Consider the following 23651-nt stretch of genomic DNA (forward strand, 5'->3'; position numbering starts at 1 on the left):
TGAATACAACTTACCTAGATGCATCAATTGAAATAAGCTGTTAACTTGTTTTAAATGGATACCTTATAACACTTAGTTAATAGTATTAAGCTATGTTGTTGTTTGATGGGTTTTATAATATATAGAAGGCACAATAAAATAGTAACAGATGAATTTATCTTCTTGAATTGTCTTAATGGTAATGCAGATTTAATGTTTGTTTTTCATGATCCAGATGTGTTAATCTGGAACTCAGAAAATGGAAAACCTAATTAACACAGATTAAGTCTAATTGAACAGTCTGCTAGTATATACATAACTATCTGGACATAATGGTAAATCTGCTGGTTTTCAATCTGACTTCTAAATTATGGATGAAATAAAATTTGAATGGAAAACAGTCTCCGCTGACCTCTAGCCCCAAATGGCCTTTCTTCTTCACTGAAAAACTGTGTTAGGCCCAGTGGTTCGGGTACGTCTTGTGGGCTTTGCTAGTCACAATCTTCTTCTCTCCAAACCTCCAAAACGTAGCTTACAGGGCCAGTGAGGCCTCTTGTGACTCTGAAGTGCTATCTATCACAAACCCCTGGATTTCACAGGGATCTAGTAGAGACTTTCATATTAAGCCTACTTAAGCCAAACGAGTAGTGGCCTTGGATGGCCTGGAACCCATGCTGCTTACCCGGCTTTGCATCTGCCCTTCTGGCAACAGACTTTCCTCAACAATTAAAGGACTTTGTTAACAAACTTTTTTTGATTTTCCCAGCAATAGTAAGTTGTGACGTTAGAAATTATAGTATAGATCATAAAGTAGAGATATTTATAGTTAAGGGTAGTTGATTGTGACTTCTATTTAATTCACCTGAATATACTGTGTAATATGTAAAATGACTTCCCAGATGTGCTGTTTTTCTGCTTTCCCCAAAGGTATCCTGGTAAGGTGATAGGCTAGCAAGCTTGAAAATGCCGAGAACTTTTGAATGCTGAGAATTTTTGGGCTGTAGAATTGTCTTCTAATGGAAATGATGGAAGCTCCATTGCTTTAGACATTTAAAGCTAGGAAGGACAAAGCCCTAGAGAATTGTTAGGGATAGTCCTGCACTAATGGGGGGAAGGACTAGATGTGACTAGGTCTTTTCCATCTCTAGTGAAGCGCATCCCAGAGGTCCGTGAAATGGGAGGAAAGCTTACAAAACAAACTGGGCAGCACAGTATGGGGAGGAGGTGAGCAGCCCTTAGTGGTGAAAGAACAGGTTAAGGATGATTTAGAAAAGCTGGACATACACAAGTCCATGGGGGCTGGATGCAGTGCATCTGAGGGTGCTGAGGGAGTTGGCTGATGTGATTGCAGAGCCATTAGCCTTTATCTTTGAAAACTCATGGCGATTGGGGGAGGTCCTGGATGATTGAAAAAAGGCAAATATAGTGCCCATCTTTAAAAAGGGGAAGAAGGAGACTCTGGGGAACTACAGACTGGTCAGCCACACCTCAGTCCCTGGAAAAATTATGGAGTAGGTCCTCAAGGAATCCATTTTGAAGCACTTGGAGGAGAGGAAGGTGATCAGGAACAGTCAACATGGATTCACCAAGGGCAAGTCATGCCTGACCAACCTGATTGCCTTCTACAATGAGTTAACTGGCTCTCTGGTTATGGGGAAAGTGGTGGACATGATATACCTTGTGTCAAGGCTGTATCCCCACTTTGAACTTTAGGGTACAAATGTAGGGGCCTGCATGAGGACTTCTAAGCTTAACTACCAGCTTAGTTCTGGTCCGCTGCCACCATTCCCTACCCTGGGAAGCTTTTAGAAACTTTTCACCAATTCCCTGGTGAATACAGATCCAAACTCCTTGGATCTTAAACAAGGAGAAATTGACCCTTCCCCCCTCCTTCCTTTCACCAACTCCTGGTGAATACAGATCCAAACTCCTTGGATCTTAAACAAGGAGAAATTGACCCTTCCCCCCTCCTTCCTTTCACCAACTCCTGGTGAATACAGATCCAAACCCCCTTGGATCTTAAAACAAGGAGAAATTGACCCTTCCCCCCCTCCTTCCTTTCACCAACTCCTGGTGAATACAGATCCAAACCCCCTTGGATCTTAAGACAAGGAGAAATCAATCAGGTTCTTAAAAAGAAGGCTTTTAATTAAAGAAAAAGGTAAAAATCATCTCTGTAAAATCAGTATGGAAAATAACGTTACAGGGTAATCAAACTTAAAGAGCTCAAAGGACCCTCCTCTGTCTTAGGTTCAAAGTATAGCAAACAAAGATAAACACTCTAGTAAAAGGTACATTTACAAGTTGAGAAAACAAAGTAAATCTAAGACGCCTTGCCTGGCTTTTACTTACAATTTTGAAATAAGAGAGACTTGTTTAGAAAGATGGGGAGAACCTGGATTGATGTCTGGTCCCTCTCAGTCCCAAGAGCGAACAACCCCTTAAAACAAAGAGCACACACAAAAGCCTTTCCGCCCCCCCAAGATGTGAAAGTATCTTGTCCCCTTATTGGTCCTTTGGGTCAGGTGTCAGCCAGGTTACCCGAGCTTCTTAACCCTTTACAGGTAAAAGGATTTTGGAGTCTCTGACCAGGAGGGATTTTAGTACTGTACACAGGAGAGCTGTTACCCTTCCCTTTATAGTTATGACACCTTGACTTTAGCAAAGCTTTTGATATGGTCTCCCACAGTATTCTTGCCAGCAAGTTAAAGAAGTATGGATTGGATGAATGGACTATAAGGTGGATGGAAAGTTGGCTAGATCATCGGGCTGTGATCAACGGCTCGATGTCTAGTTGGCAGCTAGTATCAAGTGGAATGCCCCAGGGGTCGGTCCTGGGGCCAGTTTTGTTCAACATCTTCATTAATGATCTGGATGCTGGGATGGATTGCACCCTCAGAAAGTTCACGGATGACACTAAGCTGGTGGGGGAGAGGTAGATACGCTGGAGGGTAGGGATAGGGTCCAGAGTGACCTAGACAAATTGGAGGATTGGGCCAAAAGAAATCTGATGAGGTTCAACAAGGACAAGTGCAGAGTCCTGCACTTAGGATGGAAGAATCCTATGCACTGCTACAGGCTGGGGACTGACTGGCTAAGTGGCAGTTCTGCAGAAAAGGACCTGGGGATTACAGTGGATGAGAAGCTGGATATAAGACAGCAGTGTGCCCTTGTTGCCAAGAAGGCCAATGGCATATTGGGCTGTATTAGTAGGAGCATTGCCAGCAGATAGAGGGAAGTGATTATTCCCCTCTATTCAACACTGGTGAGGCCACACCTAGAATATTGCGTCCAGTTTTGGTCCCACCTGCACAGAAGGGATGTGGACAAATTGGAAGGAGTCCAGCGGAGGGCAACAAAAATGATTAGGGGGCTGGGGCACATGACTTAGGAGGAGAGGCTGAAGGAACTGGGCTTATTTAGTCTGCAGAAGAGAAGAGTGAGGGGGGATTTGATAGCAGCCTTCAACTATCTGAAGGGAGGTTCCAAAGAGAATGGAGCTAGGCTGTTCTCAGTGGTTGAAGACGACAGAACAAGGAACAATGGTCTCAAGTTGCAGTGGGGGAGGTTTAGGTTGGATATTAGGAAACACTATTTCACTAGGAGGGTGGTGAAGCACTGGAATGGGTTACATAAGGACAAAGCCATCCCTAGGGGGCAGGAGCGCCGCCAGCTTTTCTGCCGCCCTAGGCGGCGGAAGGTCCCGCCCTGAAATGCCTCCCCCCACAGAGGCGGCAGAAGGTCCCGCTGCCGAAATACCGCCGTGGTCACCGCCCCCCAAATTGTAGTGCCCTAGGCGATCGCCTAGGTCACCTAATGGGTTGCGCCGGCCCTGCTAGAGGGTGCGGGGTCTGGGACATAGGTGCTGAGTTTCTATCTGATGGGGGGTGCTCCCCCTGGCTTCGCCCATGCCCTGCCCCCACTCCACCCCTTTCCCCAAGGCCCCAGCCCTGCCCCACCTCTTCCTGCTCCTACCCCATCTAGTTCTACTCTCCTCCCCCGATTGTGCTGCGCCCTCACTCTTCTCCCCTCCCCCCCAGTGTCTCCAGATGCCATGAATCAGCTGATCGGCGGTAGGCGCTGGGAGGGAGAGGAAGGTGCTGATTGGCAGGGCCTGCCGGCGGGCAGGAAACATTGGGGGAGGGAGAGATTGGTAGGGGGGCTCCTCCTTGCTCCCGCCTCCCTGCCCCTCCTCACGAAGCACGGGGACCAGGGTGGTCGCCCACATTCGCCATACCCTAGGGACGGCTCTGCCTAGGGAGGTGGTGGAATCTCCAACCTCAGAGGCTTTTAAGGCCCAGCTTGAAAAAGCCTTGGCTGGGATGTGGGCCTGGTCCTGCTGTGAGCAGGGGGTTGGACTAGATGACCTCCTGAGGTCTCTTCCAACCCATATCTTCTATGATTCTTCTATGAGACTTCTTTACAAGAAAGAGAATAGCAATGGAAGGGAGAAAATGGGTATACGAACAGTCAGGTGGTAAATAAGTTAGATTACATGCAGAGAATGCAAAAGGGGGTCAGGGAATGAAATTCAGTGTTTGGGGGTGGGGAGGAGGTACAGGAAGGGGACAATAAGGCTTAAGGATAAGAGGCAAAATGAAGCTCTATAGCAGTGATTCTCAATTTCTTGTCTATTATTCATCTCTTTTTGATAGAGATCTCCAAGAGAACTCCTCTTTCTCAGTCCTGATTCCACACCTTTATACTAGAGTTATAGTACTTGGTAACCTACAAGAGTGATATTAAGTCAATATTAAGGAGGAAAGATGAAAAATTCACTTTAATGTGATGAGTGAAGCTGCTTGCTTATGTCCCACCCACTATCTCCTATTTATTTCCCCTTGCTATATGTACCACTTTCCATTTTTTAGTACCAACTCTTCCTTCATGTCCTGCAGTTCTCTTGCCCGATCATGTTGAAATTTGGCATCCCGCCATCGTCAAACAATTTGATTATGGCTGAATTTATACCTGACAAAGAAGTGGGCTTCATGACAGGCTTCACAACTAATTCTGAGGCTTCACAGCTGGTTCTGAATCAGGAGCAAATTCATTGAAATCAATGGAGTTAAACCAATTGCCAACCAAGTGTTCTAAAGTTACAAGATGAGCAAAGAAGGCATGAGTTTTTTAAGAATATAGTATATTTTAGGTTATTTTTATTTGCCTCAGGGATTTGGCCCTGTAGGATTCATGTTTCCAAGCTTTTCTTCCCAATGATGAGGGATACCAACTTGTGCCCTTTTTTTTTTTTTTTTTTTTTTTTTTTTTTTTAAGAATGAAAGATGAGATTCTTACATTAGCACATGACTCTAGGAATTGGGGCTTTAGAAAAACAAGTACCAAGTATTGCAAGACTTGCAATAAAATTGCAGGAGTTAGCTCCACTGCTAGTGTAAAACTTATTTAATAAGATCTGAATTTGGCCCTTTACTTGCAAGTGTGGCAATCCAGACTGGCATAGGCATGCAAGGGGGTCTGCTAGAAAACTTTTGTATGCACAACTGAAATGTATTAAGGAATCAACTGAATGTTACTGCTGCATGTGTTGCACATTCTCCACCATTACAAGCAGAGCAGCTTTGAAGTTCACCTGGAAATGCTTTCTGCACCACTGGTCCACAGACCACAATTTTGGACCACTGTACAGTACACTTACCCCCTCTCCCCCCAGGATAAATATGAAAGAAGCTGCAAGAGAGCTAGTATAAAGGATTGTACCAGATTTTACAAGTAACAAACTAATTAAATAAAAATTGAAACCTAATTAGGAAAAAGGAATCTGCGCAAGGGACTTTTGACCCTAATTGCAAAACTGAAAGATCAGCTACTTAGTGTAGCATTTTTAGTGACTCACTCCAACTTGTATATATGCATATTAGATTCTGGGTTATACAGTATTCAGGAAATGGAAAAATGGCAAATATAGCCATTAACCTTTACGTTTTAGGGCAAAAGTCACAGCTTCATTATTTATATATTGAATCACTTAAGCTGTATGCAGTACACCCAGAATATTCAAAGAGTCTGGCTCATTTCACTTGCCTCTGAATTAGCAGGCATGCAGCATCTGCAAGGTGTACGCACACATTTTGTTTGTGTGGAGTAAAAAGAACCAGTGAACCTGGCTGATAATTGGGATTTGGTTTTCTGTACAGAGGGCCTGATCCAAAAGTCATTGAAATCAATGGAAAGGACTCTTATGAGCTACAATGGACATTGGGTCTGGCCCTGACTTTGTCCTTTGGATTCCAGAATGAAGAAGGAAAAAAGAAAAACAAGAAAGTTAAATCAGTGGGAGCTGTGTGGAGTTTTAAACACTGTGAAAGAAGAGGAACTACCTGCCATCTTGAGGCTTCCTGCTGAGAGCAGGTGTTTTACGTACAATGGACTGACAATTGTTGTCCATCTGAAGCATTAATGCACTGGCAATAACCAGCTGTTGAAACACAATGGCTGGACCTTGTCAGCAATTGGAATAGAAGGGATGACAGTCTGAAACTCTTTAAGGCTGAAATTGGACAGGGCTGAAATGTCAGGGTTGGCTAGAAGCAGGCTGTGTAGATTCCCCCTGGAGCCCTCCCCAGCATTTTGAGTTATTCGATTTGCTTGTTTTATGGCACTCTGTTGGAGTTCCCTGTAATTTAGACTGAAGGCAACTTTCTCAACCAATTGATGAAAGTTTTATAGCCATTCTGCTGGAATTTTGGAATGGATCTCTGCTAAGCAGTGTGTTGGTGTTGCAAATTAGTGGCTGCCGGAGCCACCAGAGGGGCCACACTAGCCGTCAAACTGACCTCTGTCCCATTAAATGGCCAGATTGGTTTTCTCCCTCTGTTTGGCTGGGCTGCAGGCAGTGCTGTCATTTCTGACAGATGCTATTGGGGAGTTAGCTAGTGGCTAACATCTTCTACTCTCAGGCTTCCTGCAGCCATCTGGGTTCAGGGGATGGTTATCACAAAAATGAGGGGAGAGGCAGCTTCCCAGGAGACATTTGGCCCACTTAAGGGGGAGGATATGTTTCCCTGGCACTAATTAATTTGACTCTTCCCCCACAGCAGTTTCAGCAACCTGCTGTATTGTAGACACAATCACTGTATGGTGTCATGGGACAGCTGCTCTTTTGGGGGAATTAAGTCCTAATCTGCCTGATTGCTTTATAAAGGTCGCATATGAGGGTGATTGACTGTCCCAAGTGGCTTATTAGTAAACAAGCACCTAGACCTGATAAGCGACCCAAGATCAGTTGGAGGGAACTCCAAAGGGAGACAGGAGGCTCCTATGGAAGGGAGATACCTAGAGAAACCTGAGCCAGAGGGTTGAGCAGGGACCCTAGAATGGGTAGGCAACCTATGGCACGCGTGCCGAAGGTGGCACGTGAGCTGATTTTCAGTGGCACTCACCCTGCCTTGGTCCTGGCCAGCAGTCCGGGGGCTCTGCATTTTAATTTAATTTTAAATGAAGCTTCTTAAACATTTTTAAAAACCTTATTTACTTTACATACAACAATAGTTTAGTTATATATTATAGACTTGTAGAAAGACACCTTCTAAAAACGTTAAAATGTATTACTGGAACGCGAAACCTTAAATTAGAGTGAATAAATGAAGACTCGGCACACCACTTCTGAAAGGTTGCTGACCCCTGCCCTAGAAGGTGAGCTCTTTAGGGAACCTACTGAGATGGAGAGTATGTAAGAGTTGCTTCTGGGTAGGGGAGAACTGCAACCAGCAGGCATCCAGGAGGGCCTAGTCTCAGCCAGGGGTCCCCCTGATGCTGGCCTGAAGCCCGGCCTGGGAAGGATCACCCATTGTCCTGGAGAAGAGTTGTAATGGACCAATGTCCCCAGACTCCAGAGTAGGATGTTACTTTGGTAGGGGCAAGAGGCCTAACACCAGGGGAAGAGATTGGAACCAAGAGAACCCTGGAGAAAGAGCCTGGGTAGAAGTGAACACTGGATTCAGGTGCGGGACCTGGACTAAGAATGGGATGTTGGTGTGAACGTTTTGTTTATGTTCTGTGTTGACTTTTCCATTAATAAATGAGACTTCCACAGGAGGTGCTCTTTAGCACTTAACTGGCTGTGTGGACTTGTTGATATCCTGGGTGAGAGGAAAATCAGTTAAGGGCTCATCTGCAACACTATGCTTCCTTGCAAGGGGGCACGCTGGGTGAGACTGGAATGGTGAATATGGCTGCTAGAGTGATCAGGGTGAGAGGAGCAGAGGGGTGGATCCTGCAGTAACTTATCTGTAAATTTTTGCCTACTATCTTCCTATTCAAGAACAAGCATCTTTTTCTGAGCAAAATAAGAGGGTTGAAACCCCCTTCCCTCACAAGAGGCCTGAGGTAGGGGTGCAGTCCTGAGTGTTTGTGCAGAACAGCGTCTTCTGTCCGACCTGAACAATCTGCTTCTGAAACTCTGCTATATGGTTACAGGGTTCCCCCCACCATGAAAATATTTTCTGCATTTCGATCAGTTCTACTCAGCATATCCCAGATCCTATTTGTGCCTTGGTGGTATATTCCACACTAGCACAGTGTGTGTCAAGTCCTCTATTAGTAGCTGGTCCATCAGAGGATAACAGCCTAGCACTGCGACCAGCTAAAGCAGTCATTACTTTACCTCAGAAGGTCTGAACTGTGCTGAAGGTCCTAGGTTTGCATGACTACCTAGCATTTTTCTTTTTAGCCAGAGGTATTTAGGTGGGCATTCTGCACACTGAGGAAACAGTCTAGAGTGCCATCTCCACTATAACCATAGGGCCCCATCCAAGGCAGAGCTATGCAAGTTCACCAACAGTAGTGTTTTCCAGCTAAGTTTGCTAGATGCAGATTCATGTTCCACCCAGATGGACTGAGGGTGAGTGGGTCCTTTTGAATAAAGATGTGATGTTGTCATTTTTTCTCTCTGCCATGTACCATCACCTTATTGGTTTAATATGACCAGGCAAGAGCTTGTGTCACCTTGACAGACAATGGGCAGTTGCTCCAACAGTGGAGGAAATGGATGTTCATACATCTGTGATAGGAGCCTAGAATATGTTGAAGTTAGTCTTTCTACCACATACTCTGAAAACAAGTAGTTATTTTGCACTGTACTCTGAAGGAGCTGCCTTTTTGTGCCAGTCAGACTTTAGGGTTATCATTTTCTTTTATGATCACACAAGAAAATAAAATTGTATTGAGATAAATATTTGCCTAGTTGCAGGTACACAGACACATTTGAGTGTCATAAAGGCTAAGTGCCATGCAGTTTGATATACCCCTCCTAAGATATAGAAGAACTATAGGACAAAAAGACACATATACCTTTAATGAACAAACTGTCACAGTGGAGGATTTTTTCATTAAACTTTTCAGGCTAGGTTAATATAAAGTACTCCAATAGAAAAAAAGGGCTGATTATAGTTATTTAATTGACTGTTCCTTTTATTTTAGGGATAGAGGATTTCATTCTCTCAGATTCAGATATTTGGATTTGGAGCATGGTAAAACTCAACTCAAGGAAGTCACATTTTTGTGCCCTCAGATTTCTAAAATGAGAGTGTTGGGATGCAGTAGAGTTACGATCTTAAATCTGCCTCACTTTTTCATTTTCCTGAGAATGATGGGGACTTTCAGAGTTCTATATAAGAGGTTAACCAAGTAATCCACACAGAGATCCTCTGAACACTGACCAAGCATTATGTTTACAAAGATCAGTAGTGGATACTATTGGTAGTCAGGATTATAGCTTTAATCCAAATGACATTAGTGTCCAGTGTTAGATGGCAGCACCGTAGAAGGCAGAATTGAAGTCATTTGTTGTTTCTGCAAAGGCTGTTTAGAAGAATCCATACCCTTTAGACCATCTTTAGTCAGCTGTTTTTCAGAACTGTAGAGCTTTCCTTCTGCCATTTTATTGAATGCATCCTGAGATCAGTAGCATTTTTGAATGAAATTTGTGATCATCTGGCAATTAGAGGTTAGGGTCTGTGCATCAGTAAAGATGGTGATTACATGAAGCTGATTCTCCTAAGGGTATGTCTACACTACGAGGGTATTTCGATTTCACTTAAATCGAATATGTGGAATCGATATTGCAAAGTCGAACTTGTGTGTCCACACTAAGGACAGTAATTCGACTTTGTGAGTCCACACTAACGGGGAAAGCGTCGACATTGGAAGCGGTGCACTGTGGGCAGCTATCCCACAGTTCCCGCAGTCCCCGCTGCCCATTGGAATTCTGGGTCGAGCCGCCAATGCCTTCTGGGTAAAAAAAAAAAAAGGGTCGAGGGTGCTTTTGGGTAATTGTCGTCATCCGTCTGTCACTACCGCCCTCCCTCCCTCCCTCCCTGAAAGCGCCGGCGGGAAATCAGTTTGCGCACTTTTCGGGTCAGTGACAGCGCGGACGCCACAGCACTGCGAGCATGGATCCCGCTGCGACCATCGCTGCAGTTGTGGCACTTGTCAACGCCTCGCAGGTTATCATCCACCTTTCCCAGAGGCAGATGCAGATGAACCAGGCGAGGAGGCTACGGCACCGCGGTGAGGGCCTGAACTCTGAGAGGGGCACAGACCTCTCACAAAGCACGGGACCCAGCTCCGAGGACATCACGGTGACAATGGGTCATCTGGATGTTGTGGAACGGCGATTCTGGGCACGGGAAACAAGCACTGACTGGTGGGACCGCATAGTGCTGCAGGTCTGGGACGAATCCCAGTGGCTGCGAAACTTTCGCATGCAGAAGGGGACTTTCATGGAACTTTGTGAGTTGCTGTCCCCTGCCCTGAAGCGCAATGACACCCGGATGTGAGCAGCCCTGACTGTCCAGAAGCGAGTGGCCATAGCCCTCTGAAAGCTTGCAACGCCGGACAGCTACCGGTCTGTCGCGAACCAGTTTGGCGTGGGCAAATCTACCGTGGGGGTTGTTGTGATGCAAGTAGCCAACGCAATCGTCAAGGTACTGCTCTCAAAGGTAGTGACCCTGGGAAACGTGGAGGTCATCATAGATGGCTTCGCCGCGATGGGATTCCCAAACTGCGGTGGGGCTATAGATGGAACTCACATCCCTATCCTGGGACCGGACCACCAGGTCAGCCAGTACATCAACCGAAAGGGCTACTTTTCAATGGTGCTGCAAGCACTGGTGGACCACAGGGGACGTTTTACCAACATCAACGTTGGATGGCCGGGCAAGGTTCATGACGCTCGCGTCTTCAGGAACTCTGGTCTGTTTAGACGTCTGCAGGAAGGTATTTACTTCCCGGACCACAAAATAACTCTTGGGGATGTGGAGATGCCTACAGTGATCCTTGGGGACCCAGCCTACCCGCTAATGCCCTGGCTCATGAAGCCCGACACTGGCGCCCTGGACTCTGAAAAAGAACTCTTCAACTACCGGCTGAGCAAGTGCAGAATGGTGGTGGAGTGTGCTTTTGGACGTCTCAAGGGGAGATGGAGAAGCTTACTCACTCGCTGTGATCTCAGCGAAACCAATATCCCCATTGTTATAGCAGCTTGCTGTGTGCTCCACAATCTGTGTGAGAGCAAGGGGGAGACCTTTATGGCGGGGTGGGAGGTTGAGGCAAATAGCCTGGCATCTGATTACGCCCAGCCAGACAGCCGGGCGATTAGAAGAGCCCAGCGGGACGCGCTGTGCATCCGGGAGGCTTTGAAAGCCAGGTTCCACAGTGAGCAGGGTAACCAGTGACTTTTAAGTTTCTGTACAGAGAAGCTGAACCTGCCCCCGTTTCTTTACCCAGTTAAGGATGACTATCCTCTCCAGTTACAGACCCCCTCCACTCCCTTCCAAAATAATAAAATCAGTTTTACTTTTGTTATTGAACACCGTTGTCTTTAGTACTGTTTTCGCGGGAATCTTTGAAACCGGGGACGCAGACTGTGGTGGGGAGCGGGTGTAGTGTACTGATGCAAATGATCCTTCTAAACTCCAGGAATGACAGGATTCACAGTAGCGGACTGGTTGTTTCAACGGAGCCTGCCAGCCCTCCTGAGTGGGACTGCGTGTATGTGGGGGCTATGTGACTTTATGGCAGGGGGAGGAGGGTTACAGATCCCCTGCTGCGTGGCTCTGTGATCCAGGACAAGGACCGCTGCATACGATCTGTAACTGCCCTCCCCCACCACAAAGTCACAGAGCAACTAACCCCCCCCCCCCCGCCCCCCACAGAACATGAAAACCACCTCCCAGACTGACCAAGGTAACTAGTCACTGCACTGTGTATGTGCCCCGCTGCTGGACCTGCCCCCGCCTCTGTAGCCTGCTAAAGGTGACTGTCCTGTCCAATTACCAAGCCCCTTCCCCCCCTGCAGACAGACTCTCCCTCAAAACAGCATGACTGAAACAGTAATGAACAGAAACGTATTTTTTATTAACAACCACACATGAAACTGGGGGGTGAAACTTGGACGGGGGCTTGGGTGAGGCGGCCAGGAAAGGACTTTTCAAATTTTGGGGAATGACAGCCTTCTGGTGCTTGAGCAGTCTGCAGGGGTGGAGTGAGAGTTTTCACGGACTCTTCCGTCCCTCCTTCTTTGGACTTTGGGCGAGGGGGGTATGGGACTTGGTGGCGGGGGAGTGCGGTTCCTGATAGACTGCAGCGGGGCTCTGTCCTCCTGCCTCCGTTCCTGCAGAACATCAACAAGGCGCTGGAGCGTGTCCGTTTGCTCCCTCAGAAGTCCAAGCAGCGTTTGAGTCGCCTGCTGGTCTTCCTGCCGCCACCTCTCCTCACGTTCCATGTGTGTCCGGTGCATTTGGGACAAATTCTCCCTCCACTGGTTATGCTGTGCTGCCTGGGCTCGGGAGCAGCCCATAAGTTCAGAGAACATGTCCTTTCGCGTCGTCTTCTTCCTCCGCCTAATGTGCCCTAGCCTCTGGGAGTGTGATGCCAGGCTGGGTTGGGAGACAGTTGCAGATGTGGCTGTGGGAATGAGGAAAAGGCAGTGAATTCCTCCGAAAGATAAATGTAGTTGTGAATCAAGAACATAGTCTTTTTCTGTGAACAAGACCATGAACCACACCTATCACATGCGCACTGAGGACAAGGTCGAATTTTCGAACCTCGCCTTCAGTGCCTGGGCTTTTGCACTGCCGATCTGGGAACCGGGGCAGGACACGGTACTCTCTGTAGCAGGCAAACATGGTAAGCCGTAGACTTGTGGCAGATTAAAACTTTAGGAGTACCACTGGCCACCTTTCACATTGAAAGCACTGCCAGTCTGTGCTGCCAGCAATCGGCCAAGCAGGAACTCTGGCCCTGTCCCACCCCCTCGCGGATGTGCCAGGGAAAGATCCCTGGATGCTGGCCCTCTCCCGCCCCCACCGCCTGGCTGTAAACCAGCGGTCACAGTTCTGTAAAGGAACTTGTTGCAAGCAGTCCCAATACTAACAGTCCCCTACCTAATTCAAAGCAGGTTGTCATGAGCGACATTACTCCCATGAGGATCCCGGACACCGAGATCCAAAGGATGCTTCGAGAGAGCCTGCAGAGACCGGGGCCCTATGCCGCCATGCTATGCAAGGCACTGATACCAGAGTACCTGCTTGTCTCCTGGCGCGGGAACGTCTCGTACTTCGGAGGACCAAGTAAAGCCGCTCTCCCCAGGAACCTGATGAACAGGCTATCCCATTACTTGCAGGAGAGCTTTGTGGAGATGTCCGTGGAGGACTACTGCTCTATCCCCGGACATATAGACCGGATTTTCATCTAGCTGCAGTAGCCGGGACTAAAGAGTGGAGCAGCTTGGGCAGCACAATCATGCACAACCGGACACTGTTTGATTTTTTTATAAATAGTTGTTACTGATTATTTAAGCGCCCAGGGGGAAGAAATCATGAATCACAGATTGTTATTAGTCTTAATATTCAAGTTTTGTAAAAAATAAAGGTTTATATGTTTAAAGCACTTACCGCTTGATCCTTCCCCTGAATCTGTGTCCGGGTTACATGCTGGGGAGGGTTGGTAGGGGATCTCTGTAAGGGTGATGAAGAGCTCCTGGCTGTCGGGGAAATCAGCTTGGTAAGCGCTGTCGACTGCCTCGTCCTCCTCATCTCCTTCCTCATCTTCCCCGTCCGCTAACATGTCCGAGGAACCGGCCGTGGACAATATCCCATCCTCAGAGTCCACGGTCAGTGGTGGGGTAGTGGTGGCGGCCGCACCAAGGATGGAATGCAGTGCCTCGTAGAAACGGGATGTGTGGGGCTGGGATCCGGAGCGTCCGTTTGCCTGTTTGGTCTTCTGATAGCCTTGTCTCAGCTCCTTGATTTTCACGCGGCACTGCGTTGCATCCCGGCTGTATCCTCTCTCTGCCATGGCTTTAGAGATCTTCTCATAGATCTTTGCATTCCGTCTTTTGGAGCGCAGCTCGGAAAGCACGGACTCATCGCCCCACACAGAGATCAGATCCAAGACTTCCCAATCAATCCATGCTGGGGCCCTCTTTCTATTCTGGGATTGCACGGCCATCTCTGCTGGAGAGCTCTGCATCCGTTGCCAGTGCTGCTGAGCTCGCCACGCTGTCCAAACAGGAAATGAGATTCAAACTGCCCAGACAGGAAAAGGAATTCAAATTTTCCCGGGCCTTTTCCTGTGTGGCTGGTCAGATCATCCGAGCTCGGACTGCTGTCCAGAGCGTCAACAGAGTGGTGCACTGTGGGATAGCTCCCGGAGCTATTACCGTCGATTTCCATCCACACCAAGCCTAATTCGATATGGCCATGTCGAATTTAGCGCTACTCCCCTCGTTGGGGAGGAGTACAGAAGTCGAATTTAAGAGCCCTCTATGTCGAACTAAATAGCCTCCTGGTGTGGACGGGTGCAGGGTTAATTCGATTTAACGGCGCTAAATTCAACATAAACGCCTAGTGTAGACCAGGCCTAAGTAGCTGATGGATGAACCCAATCAATCCTGCTTATAATCTTCCCCTCATCTATTTCAGGTGTTTATACGTTTTTGTCACAGGTTTTCTTTCTTTGGTATTGTCTATTCCATTTCCTTTGGTCACTGCATCCATAGCAGCTGTTTCCAGGTTACAGTATACTGCTGAGCATCTTATTCCCGTGACCTTGAACTGAAATGAGTTGTGTCAAGTGCCTGGTTAAAGCTTAAGCGTGATTATGATGAGAAAAGGATAATGATCAAGCAATAAACTTCAATAAGGCGGGCATTATCCCCTCTTAACAAGCCCCTTGTGTGAGGTACATAAGAGTTCCACATGCTAACAGAGGGATTGTAAAACACATTGAGTTGATTGTAGGATAATAATGCCCATCTCCAAAGGACTTGTAATTATTTTAAAATGTCCAACTTTTTATGTGCCTAAAACCCATTCTGCACTTAGCAACATAATTTGGTTTTTTGCTTTCTGCCACTAGAATTTGAATAGGCAACTGATGATACATCTGTAAAACATGATAATGTTCAGATGCTCTAATTATAAAAATGGGGGCTGCAGTAATTTCCATGCTAACAAATAATAGTAACTTCAGCCAGGCTCTCGTAACTGTTCACTCTGCTATTCCTCAAGCAATGTGTTTCCTTAATATACATATCTGAGCATTCTATCTGTCAAATCACATCCTGTATCTGATCATCTTCTTAAAAATATGTAGATCATCGTTCCTTAAAAATACAAGCCACCATCACTCGGTGTTGACCAATTTTCCATCCAGAACACTCTCTCAAGTTTCTTGTTCCTGAATAAGGTTATCAAAAAGGTGATAAAAGGCTGACTACAGCAGTAAGTTGGAATATAGAAAAGAAGACCCTTTTCATTTCAGCATCACACTGACATGTCAGAGAGGCAGGGCTGGTTATGACCATGGGCAGTCTCCATAGGGAGATGTCTGTCAGTATTTCTAGACTTGCTTATTGACCACCAGTTTTGTTCAGGAGAAATGAGTGCTGAGGCCTATCTTGTTTTTCAGTGTGCTGCATTTCCTCCAGGAAACTTAGATGCTGTCAAGAATCAAGACCTGCAACAGAATCATTCTCTGGGCAACCTAATGAGCACAGCTGGTCTGTAGTAGGCTGCCTGATTGACTGGAAGGGTCTGCAGGCCAGCAGCAGTTCAGCAGCAACTCAAAGCATTCACCCATGACCATGATAGCTCCTGTACCTGCTCGTTCCCAGCCCTGCTCCTGCCTTACCTCACTCCAGGTAGCCTGGTTCTCACCCTGGGCTCTGATTCCTGACTTCTGACTTTGGCTCTGACCATTGGCCCTAGCATCTGGCCTCTGACTGCGGTTCTCACCCTGAGCTCTGATTCCTGACTCCTGTTCTGATGCTTGGCTCTGACACCTGGCTTCTGACTCCAGCCAGCAGCTCTGGATCCTTCATAAAACTGAGTGGGCCATGAGGCCTGCCCCCTCTGTGGCTCCGCCCCTGTTCCCCCCCAAAGGCACCACCCCTGTCCAGGCCAGAAGCTGGAGCCTGGCTGGGGTAACAGCCTCCCAGGCCGCTATGGAGAGCCCTGGACCCTCCACCTGCCCTCATGGGCATAGCCCAGGGGGTGGGGACATGGGCCAGGGGCTGCTCTTGAGCCCCCCACCCAGGTCAGGTGGAGAGTCCAGGGCTCCCCACAGTGGCCCGGGCGGCTGTTACCCCAGACAGGCTCCAGCTTTTGTGCCTTTCACAGAAACACGGACCTGGAAGAGCAGTAGTTCACCATGTTAACAAGCTGTTGGCTCTTATTCAGAAGCTAAAAAAAGAAAATGCAGCAAAAGCCTCTAAAATGGTCAAAATTTGTCCCTGATGCAACTCCATTGATTTCTGTGGAGTTACAATAAGGATCAGTTTCCGCTATTTATGTTTAGAATCCAAGGTGAGATGTAAATGAAGGAGATTTTTGACTTCCGTTACTCTTTACTGAAGGGAGGGGGCAGAAATATGGGGGGTGTTGTTTACCCAGGCTTATATTTTCTCATTTATTTGCTCTACAACTCGCAGAACATACACTGGGTGTAACACAGAGCACATTTATTTCAGGAGCAAGTAGCCTCTCTTTGTCATTGCAATTGAGAGAGGCTTTCATCCACCTTCTAAAGAAAGAGGAAGAAAAGACAGTAATTTCATACTGAGGGAACTATTTCCAAGAGAATTAGTACTTTAGAATAAAGCCAGTAATATTCTTTGAGTTTGTTCACTTTTTGCCTTGTATTTGCTTGCTTAGTCAACTTGTGAATGTGGACAATGTTTGTGCAAGTGTATATGTAGCCAGATTCTCTGGTGGTGTGAACTGATGCAGCTTCCCTGAAGTCAATGGAGCAGTCTACACCAGCCCATGTTTTTAAACATCTGCATAGATTGGGCCTGATTCTCCACTCACCCCAGTTTAACTCCATTGAGTACAGTGGAGTTGTTTCTGATTTACACTGATGTAAGTGAGATAAGAACCAGGCTTAGGATTTGTCTAGTGGTATACTCCAGAGAAGGCAAAACCACCAGGGGCTGCATGCCATCCATGGGCACTCTAACCATATAACATATCTACACTATAAAGAAATGGCTGCACTTGCTGGTACAGTGAATCTTCTGAGACTGAATCTTAATTGGGCAATTTTGGATGTTGTTACTCAATGGCTTGACACCAAAATAGGAGGATCATCCCCAAAGGCCAGCGGTAACACCTGTTTTCATTCTCTGAAGTAACCATTACTATTAAAGCCTGCCAAGTGAGAAACCACTTTGTCTTGGAACACATTGTGCCAGTTGACTCATACAGTTACAATACATAATCGAATTTAATCTGACGGATTTTTCCAGAGCTGGGACGTTGTCCTTTATTAACAAACAAAACATTGTGTGGTAGGTGATTAGCTTTGTGGCTATGAGGGATTATGAAGAATTATTGCAGAAAGTGATGCATTTCCTATTATAGCTGCTTGTTTTGCACTCAGTCCTTTAAGCTTCTGCGATAAACCTCGTACATTTAAATATATATATATATTTTTTTCTGCCACATTATTTCTGTACGTGGGCCACCCCCCACTTCTGAAACCTTAGCCTCTTCCATGCTGCTTATGTGAAGAGGAGAGAGAAATCCATTTTAATGACTTCTTTTGTGCTTTGACAGCAGATGGCAATTATGAAACATTTAACTTCCTAAGTGCAACTTCATTGACAGTGCTTGTCCTACTGCTCTTCTAGCTTGCAAACTGCCAGCAGCAGCAGCAGCAGCAAGCAGCTCCTTTATATTGACAGTGCTCTTATTGAGTACCAAAAAATAAAATAATCTCTCCAGAATCTTCTTGATATTGCAGTTTTTAGGTGAACTTTTAAGGCTTTCCTTATCAAAGCTCTGCTCTTCCATTTAGAAAACCTAGATTCTTCTGCCTTTGTTTTGCCTCTTACATAAACAACAAAAGGTTAGATCCTCCACAATACCATCCTCGGTTAATTTTTTAATGTTATACGTTTGTAGAGGTGTGTGTGTGTGTGTGTCTCTGCCATGTTTTCCTTAATTTTTTTTTTATTTTGCTTTTTTCTGCCTCTGACTATCTTGCACCTTGCACTCGGATACGTAATTCAGACAACACTATAATGCTTAATTGCTACTTGGGAAATTTAGGGGAAAACTTCCTTTTGTGTCTGTCCTTCCCTCTGCCTTGCCAGACACACATTTAAAAAAAAAAATCCTAGTCAGCATTTTATAGTATAGGCAAATCCTAGTTCCCCAAATCTTTTCAATTTCCCTGTTCCGTGTTTTAAGTAGCTCTGCATACCTTTTTGGTGGGAAAAAACACTTAATTGACAAATTATGTAAGACTGGTGCAATGTACATTTACCCCCACTCTAAGGCCTATTAGTTAGGGCATGTCTACACAGCTCATGGCTTTGAGCCTTCCAGCCCAGGTCAACAGTCGGGCTTGCAAAGCTAACGCTAGTGCTCTAAAAATAGCTGTGTAGATAGCACTTTGAAGTTCCGGCTCAGGCTGGAGCTTGGGCTCTGAAACCTGGGGACACAGATGGGCTTATGGTGCCACAGTTGTGCAAAGAGTCCTCCATGTAAATGAAAATCAGGCCCAGAGTATTTTTTGTTGTTGTCAATAGTGTACAAGCCTTTTGTGATAGACAAAGCAGATCAGTGACAGGAAAGCATAAGGAGAACGAACGTGTGCACTTTTTGAAAGCAGATGTTATTTTATTACCCCTGCTTTATTCTGAGCTGGCAGTCAAGAACCAAGTGCCACTTTATGGGTTTTTGAGGTGGTAATATCTGAACATCATAAATTGCTCCTAACAATGTTAATTGTCATCACTGTCCACTAGTATGAGGAGATGTCAATGGGGAAACAGATGAAGTGTGGCCTAGTTGGGAAGCTAGGATTGGGTCCCTAAATATTACTGCTAGTTCTGATAGTGACACCCTGTGGGACCTTGGGGCAGATGGTTTAACCTTTCTGTGCCTTATGTTCCCATCTGTGAAATGGGGATGATGATATCTGCCTCAAAGGTATATCTTGTGGCTTAATTTATCAATATTTGTAAGTTCTCTAAGATTCTCAGATGGAAGGGGCCCTGTTCTAAGTGCAAAGTATGACTGGTCCAAATCCTGATTCTTCACTTTTGTACTCCTTTAGTGGCACTTATTATTTTATTTATTTGTGTTATAGCACCTAGGAGCCCCAGTCATGGACCAGGACCCCATTGTGCTAGGCACTTTACAAACACTGAACAAAAAGGCTGTCCCTGTCCCAAAGAGCTTACAATCAAAGTTTAAGACAAGAGAAAACAGAGGGATGCAAAGAGACAATATTGTATAAGGAAACGATGAGACAATATTGTTTAAATAGACAAGTCAGACACAGGGTGTGGGAAGGTATAGAACACACAAGGCGAGTGAACAGTGGTTGGCGGCAAACGGCATGTTAGTTCCACAATTTTTGTTTATTTGGGGAGCACGGTTACTTAGGAGGCGATCAGCTCAATGGAAAGAGAAGGGAAGTGGTGAGTGGGGCAGGGTAAGGGGGAACAGAGGGTAAAGAAGGGCATTGTGGAGTGAAGTTGAAGTGAAGATCCTGGTGAGGGAAATGGAGGGTTGGTGCAAACAGCCAATCAGCCCAGGCAGAGAAAATCAGAGAATATTCTATAGTCTTGACTGGAATGTCCAGAGGTCCCTGCTTTGGCTCCTTCTGCTACTACTGGCGGGACTTTCAGGCTGGCTGCTCTTGGCAGTTTTTCCGCAAGGCTACGTGCTGAGGGCAGAGCGGGAGGTCTCCCCTGCACAGTTCTGTGTCCAGAGGTATTTTAGAGTGAGGGGTATCCCTGGTTGGGCCCCATTTTCACTACTCCCCATAGTGCAACAGTCCCTGCTTTGGCTGCTTTTGCTCCAACCAGATGGAGTCTCTGGCTGGCACTTCATAGAGGGAGCACTCCCTGGAACCTCCCAGAGTAGCCAAAATGCATTGCAATCTTGGGGTGTGCACTAACAAAAGTCCCCTAGGGGACTGTTCTAACTGATATAAATTAGAGCAGTCCTGAGGCTTCTCTAAATTGTATCTGGAGTCAAATCAGTCCCTGGCTGCCTCCAGGGTCATAGGGTGAGACCAGGAGGTAGCAGAATGGGGCTCAGGTGCACCTTAGGATCTGGTTATGTAGGAAACGTAAATGAGAGAATGGTGTATATAGTGTTGGCGAAGAAAAGACAATAAGGAACAAGAAAAGGAAATGGCAAGGAACAGCTTTCTCTGTTTTGGGCTTGACTAGATTTGGTTGTGGTGACCTTGAACCAGTGTTCATATAGTGGGCCCCTTAATAAAAGGGACTACTTCTTTAGGATTAGCTCTCCTCTAAGCCCATGATTCCAGTCCCATACTTTTTCTGCAGCAGATTCTATTGGAAATCTCTCAGATGTTACAATGATGAAAACCACATAAGAACCTAGATAGAATGAAGATAAGCTCATTTTAATGCACTGGGAGTGGCTGTTTAGTTAATTTCCCCGTTTTCTATCTGTACTGATTTATTTCCTTTCCCTGGGCTCTTGGATTTAACATTTGTTAGTAATGACTCTCCCCTTGTTGCCTGTAGCTCCCACTACTCCAGTCTCGCCAGGTCATGCTGCAGTGTAACTCTGTCTCTCCTGTGTATTTGCTGCCCCACCAATTTTGGTGTCCTCTGTAAATTTGATCATGGCTGAGTTCACACCACAGGAACAGCTGACAAAGAAATGGTCACATGAGGTGCGGAGAGAGGCTTGTATTTTTGTTTTTGGGTTTAGAGTAATTGGTTAAAAACATCTCTGAAAATCCTAAAACAATCCGAGACTAAACTGGAATTAACTGGAAGCATCACTGCTCAAGAGTGCTGGTCTCCACACTTGGAGAATCATTGCCTTGAACAACTGGATAATCTGCATTGTTAATTCCCTCTATCTATTTGAAAGAAAATCAATAACTATGTGAAATGTGTCATGTGAAACAGTAGAATGTATCAGAGAATAATGGTTAAGAGTGTTTCTCTTCCATCCTATTTTACTTGCAGGGCTCCTCCGTCCATCGATTTGATGTTTAATTTCATTGTTGTCCATTAAGGGGATGAGAGGTTTGCAGTCTCTCAGATGGCTGGAATCCAGCATTTTAGATAGATATTTCTTCTTAGTTTCCCAATTAATTGGATTGGTACGTGGAAGGAAATCTGAACTGCAACCCCCCCCTTAAATGAAATAAGTCACGGCTCTTCTTTTTATTCCCTCTCTCCTCTTCTCTGAGTGCCTGTCTCTTCATTACAAACTGTTTTAGATTTTACATATTTCTACTGTTGAGTATTTTAGGCCAAAAAGTTAGATTTTTTTTTTTTTTTTTTTTTGGTAAAGATGGGGAAGAAAATATTACAAAACAAGCAAAACTGCATTACGTGTATTTGTCAATTGACGAGTGCAAAGAGTTTTCTGTTTGGATGTAGTCATTCCCGGGAAGCATTTATATCCCAAATGATGCACCATTGGGCTGCTACATGAGAACCAGAGAGTGAAATTGACTACAAACCAGAGTGAAACTGCCAATGCTGTGCAACATGAAAAAAGTAGACAAATGGCATGAATGGCCAAGAATAAATGAGCTGTTTAAAATGTTTTCATTTTTAATAACCTCTGGAGTTTTTAACTAATCAGGCATCTTTCTCCTTTTTATCCCTCAGAAAAGTTTCTCTAAGCCTATATATTTCAGTGGCTTTAAATGCTTCCCTATTTTCTCTCTCCAGTTCTTCCTATTTTTAGCTTTCAAGAGTTGGGCAGGTGTATTACCTTTCCTCCACACCACTAGTTCGTGTTTCAGTCTTTAGTCTTCTTTCAGTATGGGTCCCCGCCTTTCTTCTGTTCATCCTCTGTGATCTCATCTTCCTTCCAAATGCAGTATCATGGAAATCTCCTTTTGGCAGTGGAGAGCAAGGCCCATCAAGACTGATTTTCTTCCCTCTTTTGGAGAGGCTTGCTAGAGAGTGAAGCAAAGCACTCCTTCCTCCCCACACCAGTGATGTAAGCATGCAGTGTCCGGTGCAGCAATCCCAGCTCCCTTGGATGTACCACCAGCAAACAGCTACTGTCTCTTCCTCCTCTCCCATTTCCATTCTTGTCTCTTCCCAATAATTCTGTTTTCTCTCCTCTTTCCTCTTCTTCGAGTCTCCTTTCCTCCCTCTTTCCTACTGTTTAGCTTATGCCCAGTCCCCTCCCAAAGCCCCAGAGCATACCTACAGCATTGGAGGGCTGTGCATTTATGCTTCCTTCAAGGCCACAAGAATTGTGCAGTCCTCATTAGTTCCACTCTGCTCTTGTTAGTTTCTTCCCACATCCTTCCCTGGCAATTTTATGATAGGCCTAGGATTAAACAGGCATAGAGGTCAGTCTCCCCTCTTGTCCCTAGAGGCTGTCCCTGGTAGACCAGCTTGGGGAAGTTGCTCTGGTGCTGGGCGTGACTCAGTTGCCAGACTGCTAGTCTGGTACCTTTTACAGGGACTAAACTCACTTTAAAAATTAACTGGCTCTCTAGTTCCTCCCGCAAGTGTGAAGCAACTATTGATGGAAGTTTGAGCCAAATAAAAATGTTGTTTTGTTAGCAAGAAAGTGCTATCCTGTGACTGTTCTGTTGTGATATATGTCCCAGGGTTCTGCTTGACTGTGCCAGGTTTTGAGAGACCTACTCTATCTGGTGACTTTAATTTCCTTGTAAAGCTGAAACATTACAGCCTTAAAAATAAAAGTCAATACATTGAATAAGCACAAATTTTGGAGGAGAGATTTAAAAATAAGCATTTTAAAATGAGATTTGTGGCAAGTAGATACTACTCTGCTAATTAGCTGGTGCATTCTTCCTATAGTACCTCTTCTTTGGCATTAGTAATGTGAATAGAGCCCATCATTTCTAGGTTGCCCGTTCAAATCCAGCCCAGAGATGAAGCACATTGGTAGAGCAGTGGAGGGATGCTTGTACTGTGGATAAAAAAAGGGAACTTTGATCTTCAGGGCTATCTAATGGTGTTTTTAACATGCGCAATCTTCATATAAGTGATATTATTTAATATTTTATGCCCTATCTCACTCTTTTATTAAAAATAATAAACTACAAGATCTAACACCCATACTATGTAACCTGTTTTACATTTGTAACCTAATGTAGTGATTAGTTCATTTTCAAATGCATGAACTGTTTTTAAGCCTTAGAGCAGAAGG

The 23651-nt window shown here is 45.5% G+C and overlaps 1 protein-coding gene across 3 annotated transcripts in view; it reads left to right on the top strand.

The window, feature by feature from the left end:
* The window catches only part of NELL1 (neural EGFL like 1), a 445942-nt gene that overhangs the window by 35686 nt on the left and 386605 nt on the right, over nucleotides 1-23651 (top strand). The gene's annotated exons all lie outside the window — the stretch shown is intronic.

The sequence above is a fragment of the Emys orbicularis genome, chromosome 4, assembly GCF_028017835.1.
Source record: "Emys orbicularis isolate rEmyOrb1 chromosome 4, rEmyOrb1.hap1, whole genome shotgun sequence".
Classification (NCBI taxonomy): domain Eukaryota; kingdom Metazoa; phylum Chordata; order Testudines; family Emydidae; genus Emys; species Emys orbicularis.